General features: G+C 43.3%; 1 pseudogene; it reads left to right on the top strand.

Moving 5' to 3' along the window:
* The first annotated feature begins 680 nt into the window (after positions 1–680).
* LOC117081289 lies at positions 681–7,041 on the top strand (annotated as a pseudogene).
* The last annotated feature ends 4,100 nt before the right edge of the window (positions 7,042–11,141 follow it).

Here is an 11,141-nt window from a genome sequence, read left to right as displayed (position 1 = left end):
TCTTCACGGGGTCTTCCCTCTATATGTCTGTGTCCTAATCTCTTCTTCTCATAGGGACATCAGTCCTGTTGGATTAAGGCTCACTCTAATGAACTCATTTTAACTTAACTAGCTCTCTGAAGACCTCCCTCCCCACTATACTCATATTCGGAGTTACTGGGGCTAAGTATTTCAACATATGAATATTAGAGGAACACAATTCAGCCCATAACAAGGTCTTTTTAAAATATTTGCTCAGCATTGAAGACTATTTCTGGATATTTTAAATAGGTTCTAATTCAAATGACATTATTTTTTAAATGACAAGTAGCTTAATTTGGTTACAGCATGAGGCACAAGAAGGGCAATGATAGAAGATAAGGCTTTAATTTTTTAATATTCATACCAAATGAAAATAAATAACAAATTTCATGAAGTAGAGGGAGGAAGAATAAGGATATGTTGTATGTGTTGAACTCTTTACATTCCATAAGGGATGTCCATTGAGCCATTCCTTAACACTGATAAATTAAAAATAGAAATACGTTTACTATTCAGAACTCATAAGTTTAAAAAGTAAGAATAAAAAGCGTAGCAAGGGGAAGCCTCTGGAGAATAGATTTAGGGAGTCTTTCATTTTGTATATACTATGCTGTCATTTGGAATTAAAACACACACATAGATGCATTATCACTGTGATCATGGAAACATACCAAAAAAAGTATAATCAGGCCATTGTAAGTATTCAATGACCCCATGATCCACTTTATTCTTTAGTTATAAAGCTCCACAACGCAAGCCCTCATTGTTTGATGGTACTACCTAGGCTTGCAAATGGCAATTAAGGGTCCAGAACAGCAATTACTTACAGGGAGGTGAACCAGAAAGGATGGGATAAGAGAGGCTAATGTGTTAGTGGAAATGGGGTACAGGCTAAGAAACATCTCAGTGAGAAATCCTGCCTCAAATGCCTCTGGTCTCTAATATTTCTGTAGTTCTTGTGCAGGAAATCACAAGATGTCCAGCAACTTGATAAATCTGGCTTAGTCATCAACTTTCACTTCTGCTCCTGTAGACATCTCCCTAATTAGAGAACATAGAAAAATCCTCAGGTAGAAAAGAAGTCATATTAAAAAGACACTTGTAAACACATAGTGTTTTGTTTTGTTTTGTGATGGAGTCTCGCTCTATCGCCCAGGCTGGAGTGCAGGAGCGTGATCTCGGCTCACTGCAACCTCCACCTCCCAGGTTTCAGCAATTCTCCTGTCTCAAGCCTGTTGAGTAGCTGGAACTATACACGCACACCACCATGACTGGCTAATTTTTGTATTCTTAGTAGAGACAAGGTTTCACCATATTGGTCAGGCTGGTCTTGAACTCCTGACCTCAGGTGATCCACCTGCCTCGGGTTCCCAAAGTGCTGGGATTACAGGCATGAGCCACCATGCGCAGCCGTAAACACATGTTTATAGCAGCACAATTTGTAATTGCAAAAATATGGAACCAGCCTAAATGCTCATCAACCAATGAGTGGATAAAGAAAAAGAAACAACATAACGGCATTCGCAGCAACCTGGTTGGAGTTGGGGACCATTATCCTAAGTGAAGTAACTCAGGAATGAAAAACCAAACATTGTATGTTCTCACTTATAAGTGGGAGCTAAGCTATGAGGGCACAAAGGCATGAGAATGATATAATGGACTTTGGGGACTCAGGGGGAATGGTGGGAGGGAAGTGAGGGATAAAAAAACTACACGTTGGATACAGTATACACTGCTTGGGTGATGGGTGCACCAGAATCTCAGAAATCACCACCAAAGAACTTATTCATGTAACCAAATACCACCTGTTCCCCCAAAACTATTTAAATAATAATAATTTCATTAAAGAAAAAGGAAAAACAAGAAAAGTCCTCAGCCATCACCCAATCCAAGAAAGGCTGTCCCCATTCAGCACCAGACAACTCTCCACCTCTGGACAAAAGAATGGAGGAAAGGTAAGGATATATACCAAAAACTGTCTGGTTTCCAGTTATAACTTTTGCTCTAGTTTTATATCCCTGTGCTTATACCTTGGAGTGCCACATGCAGTGGGTAATGGTGCCTCCCTCAGGAAAAGGAAGGAGGCATGAGGTCTCATTCTGGAGACTGAGTACTGGCAGCCCAAACTGTGGCACTTCCAGAGTCAAGCGGACCTTTCTCTCTTCAGATCCATCTCCTTGTATCACTCCCTTTATTCCAACCATTCAAATCTGCTTTCATGGAAAGAAGCTGCCTCTTACATTCATTTAAGGAGTAGGATAACATACAGGTATTGCTTCCCAGAGCTGAACTGCTGAACACCCAGGTTTTATTGCATTACTTGCTTTTCAAAGTTATTCTCCTTTGTATATTTGGAAAGGTCCAGGAAGAAACAAATAGTCCTAACTGAAATAATTGAGGAGTGTTTCATGAGGGAACTATTTACTAAGATGGGCAGAGTTAAGGGAAAGAGACAATGCCTGGGGCAGCACCCTAAGCAGCAATAGTGGAGCACTGCTTCCTCTCCTAGGTTTAAAGGGACAGGGAAGGAGGAGTTATCACTGAAATCATAGCTTTACCTGTAGCTAGCTGTAGGGGCGGGAGAGGATGACCAGGCAGGTGCAGGTGGAGGAGCCCTGCATCACCAACACACAGCCACATAGGCAGAGAGCCAGGAAGTGAAAATCCTGCTGGGATCTCCAACTGGCTCAATTCAACCAGAAACCAGAAGGAAAAGAATCCCACTAATGAGGTAAACATCCCTCTTGGGATGTCAAACAGAATGGAAAAGGGTGGGAAAAAAATCTCCAGGGCCAATGAGACTATCCCTCAAACCTCCCTTTATTCCTGGGGTTTTCTCTGTCTAAATGCTATTAAACCATTTTTTTCATCACATCTCCATCAGTTACTTTTTTTCCTGTTTGCACTTTCTTTCTCTAGTGTCACTTTATGAAATAATCTTCCACATTCATTAAAAATTCCCTGAAAATGGAATGTAATTGAAAAAGAAAAAACTGTTTCCTTACTAGTCAGAGTATAAGTTTAGCTGCTCTAAAAATGTCCCATAGTAGCAATGACTTCTGTGACAAAGTGTACTAGACCTGGGCTGGAGGTTCCAGGCATCAGACACCAGGACCCCTTCCATGTTGCTGCTCCCTAATCCCTAGAGAGGTGCCCCCATCCTCGTGATTCTGCAGGCTTCCAGTGACATCAACATTCCAGCCTGAGGTGAAGAAGAAGAGGACAGAGGGAGACCACACTGATTTCATCAATCCAAGAGTCAGTTACATCATATCTGCTCACCTACCATTGTCTAGTGCCTAATTACAAGATGTCATAAGCATCAAGGCAGGGGTTGGGGTAAATAGGATCCTTTTTGTGATTTATAACTCTCAGAAATACTATCTGACAGGGCAGGCGCAGTGGCTCACACCTGTAATCCCAGCACTTTGGGAAGTCAAGGTAGGTGGATCACCTGAGGTCAGGAGTTCCAAACTGGCCTGGCCAACATGGTGAAACCCCCGTCTCTACTAAAAACACAGAAATTAGCCGGACACCGTGGCAGGCGCCTGTAATCCCAGCTACTAGGGAGGCTGAGGCAGGAGAGTCACTTGAACCCTGGAGGCAGAAGTTGCAGTGACCCAACATCACACCACTGCACCCCAGCCTGGGCGGCTGAGTGAGACTCCGTCTCAAAAAAAAACAAAAAAAAACATGAAATACTATGTGACAGAGGAGAGGAATGGTTAGCAGGGGACACTAGCAGTCTCTACAGACCCTAATAATCTCTCAGATTCTGTGTTCACATGACAATTTTTTGGGTGTTCCCCCCAAAATAATGATTGATAGGGCAGAAAACAGGAAAAGCCTCAGATAGGGCTCCAGGAGACAGAGGCTGGTATTGGCCATGCTCTTCATGATGTAAACAGGAAAATCCAATGTATTCTTTAAGCCCCTTTCTGTATCAACTGAGTATTACAAAAAGTGGTCCTTAAGGAGCACATGCTAAATGTTGAGGACACAATAGTGAACAAATACAGGTACGACTTAGTTATGAAGGTTCAGCTTTGATAAGGAAGACAAATGTATCACACCCTAATAATACATTTACAAATTGTTCGGTACCTTGAATGGGAGCAGCAGAAGTCTTGGTTTTCCTTCCTTTTATTTTCCTGGCCGACCAAGGCCGTGGGAGTTTGTCTCTCTAAGCGAGTTCATAGTGGATGCATTCACGCCTGATGCTTCTCTCCACCCTTGGAAGAAGATGCATCCTCTTTCCACTTAGAGGCCTCCTGATTCATTGAATCCTCTGGATGACCTAGTGATGGCTACATTTGTAAGGTAGAAAAGGGCTCCTGGATTCTTCTATCTGTTCCTAATTGGCTTTCACTCATCTCTCTTTTGTTTCCTATTTGATTTGCTTCTCATTCTCTCTCTAACTGAAGTTTGTTATGGTTAGCTTTTTTTTTTTTTTTTGAGACGGAGTCTCGCTCTGTCGCCCAGGCTGGAGTGCAGTGGCCGGATCTCAGCTCACTGCAAGCTCCGCCTCCCGGGTTCACGCCATTCTCCTGCCTCAGCCTCCCGAGTAGCTGGGACTACAGGCGCCCACCACCTCGCCCGGCTAGTTTTTTTGTATTTTTTAGTAGAGACGGGGTTTCACCGTGTTAGTCAGGATGGTCTCGATCTCCTGACCTCGTGATCCACCCGTCTCGGCCTCCCAAAGTGCTGGGATTACAGGCTTGAGCCACCGCGCCCGGCCGGTTAGCTTTTTTTTTCAGCCCCCAATCTTAACAATTAACTTGGATGTAGCTTGGGAGTTACTTCCCTGCTTTCCCCCTCAAACATGTGTATTGAACGCTTGGTGGCATTAGGGACAAAGGGCTGGACAAAAGGTTGAATCCTGAGGCAGCTCTGTTGGGTTCAAATCCACATTGTGTGAGACCAAGGAATAATTATGCATCCATTTTCTGCCCCTATGCCATCCTCTGTAAAATGGGAATATTAATAATTCTTCCGTCCTAAGGGTTAAAGGAGATAGTAGCTGTTAAACTCTCAGTCAGCTGCTGTTGTTTACCCAGATGAGAGCTAGTCCTCTTCCTCCAGTTGAAATCTGCATGAGCATCTCTCTACATTCCAAGCCCAGCACTTTTTCTACATCCCAACATAGACTCTTCTCACACAGAAGATTAGGCAGCAAAAGAAACTCTTCTAAAGGTCTCCTGGGAGAGAGTGAAGTAGGTTTATGTTGTGCGCACCCAGCACCCCACTTAGTAGTCCTCCATCTCTATTTGCACACTTCCATTTCCTCCTTCAGTGGCACTCAGACCTCACACTCGCTTACTTCTTCATCCACTATATTGCTGAGCAATTCAGCTCCAATCCACTCCCTACCCCAATATTGTGTATGAAAATGCTTCCAGGTGTTCAGCAAAGCCACATTGAGTTCTCATATCAAAGGCACATTAGTGATCAACTTCAGTTATTTGGACACGCATCAGTAATTACTGTTAACACACACAACTGTCCAGAAAAAGAATTCTGAATAAATGAAATTTTCTTCCTCTCATTTTATACATGTGTGTACTAATGCTTTTAATTGTGCTTTCGTTTTTATTTCCCATTTAACCTGCAAATCTGCTGCTACCGTTAGGCTCCTCATTCATGCATTCATTCATTGAATAAATATTTGTGGAGAACACAGTGTGCTGAACATTGAGCTAGGCACTGGGGTTATAAAAAGTGCTTCTGACTTCAATGACTGACACATGGAGCCATTTCTAACCCACAAGGCCCAGCCATTCTTACATCTGTCCTAGCAAAATGTTACATTGCTTTCATGTCCCTTAAATCATGGTCTTCTTTCTCCTCCATGGATAGACCACTCCTAGTCATGGGGGTGTCACAGTCACCTCTTTGTCTTTCTGAATTCCTGCAACTGAGGGAAAATTTCTGGCCCAGGAGAGAGTACTGCTTGGGCTGGTAGCTCTAATCGGTTGAGTGAAGGTATTTCCAGCATAGAATAGTCCCATGTCAGCAGAGGACCTCTGCTGCAATAGAGCCCAGGCTTTAGAGCCAGCGAGAACTGGGTTTGAATCTAGTTTCAAGGGCTTTCTACCTTTTGATTTGTTATTTATTCTCTACAAGCCTGATTCCCTTCTCTGTAAAATGGGGACAGTAATTCACACATTGCAGAGCGGTCCCATGAATCAGAGATCATACAGCTGGTGTTCAAATCTTGTTTGTGTTCCCACTAACCTTCCAGGGGTACCAGTGGAGGGTTCTGAGCATGGATCCAACCATTCCAGCCTGAAGGACAGAGCTCACACCAGTAAATAAAGACAAATGAGACCCTTCTTCTAACTTGTGACTTGAACACTCTGAACTTCTTCACCAGTGTGATGACTTTGCCTACCTTGCAGGCCTGAGCATGCTGAGCACCATCAGTACCAAGCGCTGCCTGTCCATCCTATAGCCTTTCTGGTACTGCTGCCACTGCCCAAAAAACCTGTCAACAGTCATGTGTGCCCTGCTCTGGGCCCTGTCCCTGCTGCTGAGCACCCTGAAAAGGAAGTTCTGTGGTTTCTTAGTTTGTGATGGTGACTATGGTTGGTGTTGGACATTTGATTTCATCACTGCAGCATGGCTGATATATATATACATATTTTTTTGGTTCTCTGTGAGTCCAGCCTCCCTATGCATCCTGCTGATACAGGCTGTGTGACCATCCTGCTCACAGTGCTGATCTTCCTTCTCTGCAGGCTGCCCTTCAGCATTAAGTGGTTTCTATTATTCTGGATCCTTGTGGATTTTGATGTCTTCCTTTGTCATTTTCATCTAGTTTCAGATGTCCTGTCTTCTCTTAACAGCAGTGCCAACTCCATCATTTACTTCTTCATGGGCTCCTTTAGGCAGCATCAAAATTGGCAGAACCTGAAGCTGGTTCTCCAGAGGGCTCTGCAGGACATGCCTGAGGTGGATGCAGGTGGAGGGCGGCTTCCTCCGGAAACCCTGGAGCTGTCGGGAAGCAGATTGGAGCAGTGAGGAAGAACCTCTGCCCTGTCAGTCAGATGGGACTTTGAAAGCAACACTGCCCTGCCAACATTGACAGTTACCTGCTCTTCTCTCAGCCTCATGCCTCTGAAGTGTCTTAGTGATTCCTCAATGACTTTGGGTAGATTAATTTCAGCCTTGTTTTTCCTGTTTTTTTCTTAGAAAAAGCAGTCTAAACTGAGAACATCTCCATCTTTCTCGGCTGTACCAATAAATTCTTTTTTTTTTTCCTGGAAATAGGAAAGGAGGGAATTCATAGCAGCATTGTTAATAACAGCATAGAAATAATTTAGGGAATGGAGATCAGTATGTAAATGAGTTTCTTTCCTTGTGCCACCCCAAGTATTTTGTCATTGATATGGTTTGGCTATGTTCCCACCCAAATCTCATCTTGAATTCTCATGTGTTACGGGAGGGACCCAGTGGGAGGTAATTGAATCATGGGGGCAAGTTTTTCCCATGCTGTTCTTATGATAGTAAGTCTCACGAGATCTGACAGCTTTAAAAAGACGAGTTCCCGGCCAGGCGCGGTGGCTCAAGCCTGTAATCCCAGCACTTTGGGAGGCCGAGACGGGCGGATCACGAGGTCGGGAGATCGAGACCATCCTGGCTAACACGGTGAAACCCCGTCTCTACTAAAAAAATACAAAAAATTAGCCGGGCGAGGTGGCAGGCGCCTGTAGTCCCAGCTACTCAGGAGGCTGAGACAGGAGAATGGCATAAACCCGGGAGGCAGAGCTTGCAGTGAGCTGAGATCTGGCCACTGCACTCCAGCCTGGGAGACAGAGCGAGATTCCGTCTCAAAAAAAAAAAAAAAGAGGTGTTCCCCTGTACAAGTTCTCTCTCTTTGCCTGCTGCCATCCATGTAAGACGTGACTTGCTCCTCCCTGCCTTCTGCCAAGATTGTGAGGCTTCCCCAGTCACGTGGAACTGTAAGTCCAATTAAGCCTCTTTCTTTTGTAAATTGCCCCATCTTAGGTATGTCTTTATGAGCAGCATGAAAATGGAGAGGTCATAGTTGCAAGATCCCTCTTAAGAGGGCTCTAAAGGCTGCACAGTGACTCATGCCTGTAGTCTCAGCACTTTGGGAGACCGAGGCAAGAGGATCTCTTGAGTCCAGGAGTTTGAGGCTGGGAGTTCAAGACTAGTTGTGCAACATAGCAAGACCACATCTCCACAAAAAATTAAAAATTAGTCAGGCAGGGTGGCACATGCCTATAGTCACAGCTACTTGGGAGGCTGGGGTGGGAGGATCGCTTCAATGCAGAAGGTCAAGGCTGCAGTGAGCCAGGATTGCATAACTACACTCCAGCCTAGGCAACAGAGCAAGACTTTGTCTCTAAAAAACTTTAATTTAACTTTTAAAAAAGAAGGCTTATAAGGCTGGAGTGCTTTAAACAATGACCAGTGTCTGTAGTGGCCTTGAAGTGACAGGGGTTGACAATCCTTTTGTGAAATTAGTTGGAATGAGCTGTTCAATATGGCCAAGTCTTGTGCAGGCCAGCCAGGTCAGCCCAGCAGGAAATGCCAAAAAGGAAATGTCTTAACCTCCCAACATTCCTCCCCGGAATATGTCAAATCCTTCAGGGTCAGAAAACATTGGTAAAAACAACAGGGAGATAGAACAAAGAGAAGTGTGGGAGTGGGGGGAAAGAGAGAAGCAGTGGAAAGCACCCCCTTCTCTGGTACAGCATTTTTACCTGCAAAATACCCAAGTTGGAATTAGGGAAGACAGTTCATCTTTAAATTAACTTCAACATTTTGTTCCTCACATAAAAATCCAACTCTAAACTTTTTTATAGGCTTAATATGGATGATGGATTGAGAGTTGGTAATTGGTTATCCAAAAACTTCACATTTAAATTCTGCATTTCATCTTGCACCTCTTTTGAAATGTGGTATCTATAGTGTCTTTTTTCTTTCTTTCTTTTTAAGTAGAGATGTGGTTTTACCACGTTGGCCAGGCTGCTGGTCTTGAACTCCTGACCTCAAGTGATCTGCCTGCCTCAGCCTCCCAAAGTGCTAGGATTACAGGTGTGAGTCACCCCGCCCAGCCTAGTGTCTTGGTATTTCAATTAAAACTCCTGTTTCAACATCCTGTTACACATATGAGAGAATAATGCATATCAATTTCAGAAGCTCTGAAGAGATCAGTGAGAGGAGAGATGCAGGTTTGACTCTCTAGGTATATCTGTAAAATTGTATTTATGTATTTTAAAGACCAATTGTAAGAAAATATGACAAAATTTTAATATATGTTTCATTTTAGAGATGTGTGTATGATGCTTATTATATGATCTTACGGCCTGTGTGTCTTGGTTTACTAACTTCTCATTAACATACCCCATGTCCTCATTCTTGATGACTTCAGTTATTCACATAGGTAGTCAACCCAACCAACTGATCTTTCCATTGTTTTTTAACTTTTCATTCTAAATTAATTACACATTAACCAGAAGTTTCAAAACTAGTACAGAGAGTTCCTGTGTACCCTACACCCAGCTTACACCAATGATAGATTGCATAAATATAGTATATTATCAGGCAATTGACATTGGTGCAATAAAATTATCTATACCATAGCTAACCATTCAGATATCACTAGTTTTTTATACACTCTTTTTTTTTTTTTTTTTTTGGTTGCGGATTTCACTTTGCGAATCATTCTATGACATTTTCATTTTATCACATGTATAGATTGACATAACTACCACCACATTCAAGATATGGGACTATTAGTTCACCACAAAAGAATTCTCTTAGGTTACACATTATAGTCACACCCACACCCATCCCCCTTCCCAAATCCCTGGCAACCACTTACTTGCTCTTCATCTCTATAATTTTGTCATTTCAAGTATGTTATAAAACAGAATCAGATAGTATATAACCTTTTTGAGTTTGACTCTCTTCACTCAGCATAATGTCTTCAAGATCCATCCAAGTTGTTGCAGTAAGTAATTTGTTGTTGATTTTCTTAAATTTTTACGTAAAATTCTATTCTCTAGATGTATTATAGTTTCTTTCACTATTCACAATTGGAAAGGCATTTGGATTGTTTCCAGTTTGGCTATTATAAATAAAGCTGTTTGTATTAGTCTGTTTTCACACTGCTGATAAAGACATACCTGAGACTGGGCAACTTACAAAAGGAAGAGATGTAATTGGACTCACAGTTCCACATGGCTGGGGAGGCCTCATGATCATGGCAGAAGGCCAGGAGGAGCAAGTCACATCTTATGTGAATGGCCGCAGGCAAAGAGAGAACTTGTGCAGGCAAACTCCCATTTTTCAAAAGCCATCAGATCTCATAAGACTTATTCACTATCACAAGAACAGCATGGGAAAGACCTGCCCCCATAATTCAATCACCTCCCACCAGTTTCTTCCCACGATATGCAGGAATTGTGGGAGTTACAATTCAAGATAAGATTTGAGTGGGGACACAGCCAACCCATATCATTCCACCCCTGGCGCCTCCCAAATCTCATGTCCTCACATTTCAAAACAAATCATGCCTTCCCAATAGTCCCCCCAAAGACTTAACTCATTTCAGCATTAATTCAAAAGTCCACAGTCCAACGTCTCATCTGAGACAAGGCAAGTCCCTTTCACCTATGAGCTATAAAATCAAAAGCAAGTTAGTTACTTACTAGACACAATGGGGGTATAGGCACTGGATAAATACAGCCATTTCAAATGGGAGGACTTGGCCAAAACAAAGGGGCTACAGGCCCCATGCAAGTCTGAAATCCAGCAGAGCAGTCAAATCTTAAAACTCCAAAATGGGCCGGGCGCGGTGGCTCAAGCCTGTAATCCCAGCACTTTGGGAGGCCGAGACGGGTGGATCACAAGGTCAGGAGATCGAGACCAGCTTGGCTAACACGGTGAAACCCCGTCTCTACTAAAAATACAAAAAACTAACCGGGCGAGGTGGCGGGCACCTGTAGTCCCAGCTGCTCGGGAGGCTGAGGCAGGAGAATGGCGTGAACCCGGGAGGCAGAGATTGCAGTGAGCTGAGATCTGGCCACTGCACTCCAGCCTGGGTGACAGAGTGAGACTCTGTCTCAAAAAAAAAAAAAAAAAGCTCC

Source organism: Trachypithecus francoisi, unplaced genomic scaffold (genome assembly GCF_009764315.1).
Source record: "Trachypithecus francoisi isolate TF-2019V2 unplaced genomic scaffold, Tfra_2.0 Lachesis_group8, whole genome shotgun sequence".
Classification (NCBI taxonomy): domain Eukaryota; kingdom Metazoa; phylum Chordata; class Mammalia; order Primates; family Cercopithecidae; genus Trachypithecus; species Trachypithecus francoisi.
This window is presented reverse-complemented; position numbering and strand designations above follow the sequence as displayed.